Source organism: Cornus florida, unplaced genomic scaffold (assembly GCF_030987335.1).
Source record: "Cornus florida cultivar Cherokee Brave unplaced genomic scaffold, ASM3098733v1 CherokeeBrave_3.0.0_Hap2_Chr07, whole genome shotgun sequence".
NCBI lineage: Eukaryota > Viridiplantae > Streptophyta > Magnoliopsida > Cornales > Cornaceae > Cornus > Cornus florida.
The window spans coordinates 39,428,019-39,430,597 of NW_026775577.1; positions in this window are offsets into that span (position 1 = coordinate 39,428,019).

The following is a 2,579-nucleotide window of genomic DNA, read 5'->3' on the forward strand; positions in this document are numbered from 1 at the left end:
TCGATCGAACCTCCTCAAGTCCGGAAAAAATAAATTCCAGGTCATTAAAAGTTGGCTCATGGTGCAATCATTGAAAGGAGCCCTTGTGCACGAGTCCAGACCATTGGGTATGACACTTGAGCTACCTGTATAAGGATTTTGAGCCATTTTTACATATATATCATCATACTTAGAAACATTCTTAGAGAGGAAGAAAAGAGAAGAGGAGAGGCTAGAGATACATTCTTGGGAGTTCTTCCATTCTTCTAGGATTTCCATCAAGAAGGAGGTCATTCCTACTATGGAGATAACCCTTGAGGGTTGGATGACTACTTCAATGAGTGGCTAAACATCTCCTTGGGGCTAGAGTCAGCCCTAAGCATGCCTTCTAGACTCTAATGCTCTATATTTTGAGGGGATTTGTGTTGTAATCTTGTCTTGACACCTACTTTATATATGAATCTTGTTTATTCAATGATTTGTGTGGTTTAGTACTTCCAATTGATCATTTCATTCTATCCATATGTCCATGTGTGCTTGAATAGATGTTCATGTGTTTCTCTGGTTTTTGTGTTATTGATGTATGTTTATGTGTGTTGATGCTACGGATCTAGAGATTGTCAAGGCATGGTGCTTAATAGAATACTATTGTGGTTTATTTGATGGTTCATACTCATGTCTTGATAGATTGTGCCTCTCCCTTAGTTTCTTTTGTTTAATTTTCATGCCCTTAGCTTAGTTATAGTGTGCTATTCACTAGGTTGCTTAGACAATATATACTTAATTGGTCATCCATGTTTGTTGAAACAATCAATCACACACTCTCAAATTGCAACATATGTTTCCCCTCATTAATTTTACATTGAATGTCTAGAATGGTGATGTTTAGTGGTGACCACTAGACCCCAAGACCTCACTCTCTTGTTTTCTCTAAATTTCATTTAAATTGCTTATTTTACATTGAACTTGTTTAGTTTAATTTGTAGTCTAATCAAGCAAACAATCCACTTGTGATCACTCGATCTACTAACCTATATATTGTTTCCATTGCTAGTGCACCTAAAATCCCTTGGGACGATCCCTACTCACCCTAGCTATATTTCTAGTTAGAGGAAGCAGTGGCATTTATAAATTTAAAACTTGGCCACACTATTTTGCATAAATTTAGTTGTACCCCACGACGCACGCCAAGTTTTTGGCGCCACTGCAGGGGATTTGAATTGGCAATGCTATGTTTTGGAAACAATTAGGAATTAGTACTCTTTTGATCATGTCTTTTCTTTGCTTTATTTTTAGTTATTTATTGTGTTTGTTCTTATTTGGCTAGGTGAATTGAGCAAAGGAAGTTGAGCAAAGGAGAATTAAAAGCAAGGGAGCCAAGTGAAGCTAAGCAAAAACTAAAAGAGCTAAAATCTAAAAATTTGCAAAGCATAGCAAGGCTTGAAACTTAAAAGTCTAATTGAAGTTGCTTAAGGACCCTTTGTGAGATCTTTCTAACTCAATCTCTAGTTAAATCATCGGCCCGCGTGGTGGTAAGTTTTTAAATTCTTAGATAGATCTTGAGCCCGCGTGGAGGCAATTTACTTTTCTTTGAATGTTGTTCAAGCATGGCAGTATGGGATCAATGTATATGGAGAATGTTTCTTGATTGATTTGTTGTGGGGGCGAAGTGATTGTTATTTGTTTAGCTAGTGTATGCATTGTCGTAGGTCATTAAATCCTACTCCTGTCCCTCCTAATTTGATTCTTGAATCGATTGTTCGTAATCTTAGGGGAAGAGGTAGCTCTCATCACTCCATTTTACCAATGGAGGAATTAAATGACGACCATGTGGAGGACCTTGGTCACATAGACCAACAAGGCATCCTCCACCCTAATGGGTATCATGAAAACATTCAAGTACCATTGGGCATGCCTAGACCATTCATTCACCCATAACAATAAGGCCAAGATCCATTGGGAATGCCTCGGCCAATTTTTGCTCCACAACCTCCCATGGTTCAAGCTAATCAAGGTGTTCATTTGGCACCGCCGGTTGTGAACCCTCCCATTGATGTAAGAGACCATTATGTGCCTAATGAATATAATGCACCCACTTTCATTCAATTTCCCCCACTTAGAGTACATCACTATGAGATTAAACCACAAACCATTCAAATGCTTCCTAACTATCATGGACTTCCAAGTGACGAACCTTACAAGCATTTGGATGAGTTTCTAGAAGTGTGTTCCACCATGAAATACACGGACATGCCGAAAGAGGTTTTAAGACTTAAACTTTTTCCTTTCACCCTTAAGGATAAGGTAAAATATTGGTTCAACAATCTTAGGCCTTTTTCGATAACTTCTTGGGCGGAAATGAAGCAAGAGTTCTTAAAAAAGTACTACCCGATATCAAAGACCAATGCCATGAGAACTTCAATTAGAGAATTTTCTCAAGGGGATGGGAAAATGTTTCATGAGGCATGGGAAAAGTTTAATGACTTGCTTAGGAAATACCCACATCATGACATACCTAAGTGGCAACTAGTTCAATATTTCTTTAAAAGTTTACCGGATAATCACAAGGGTATGGTTGATACATCTATGGGTGGTTCTTA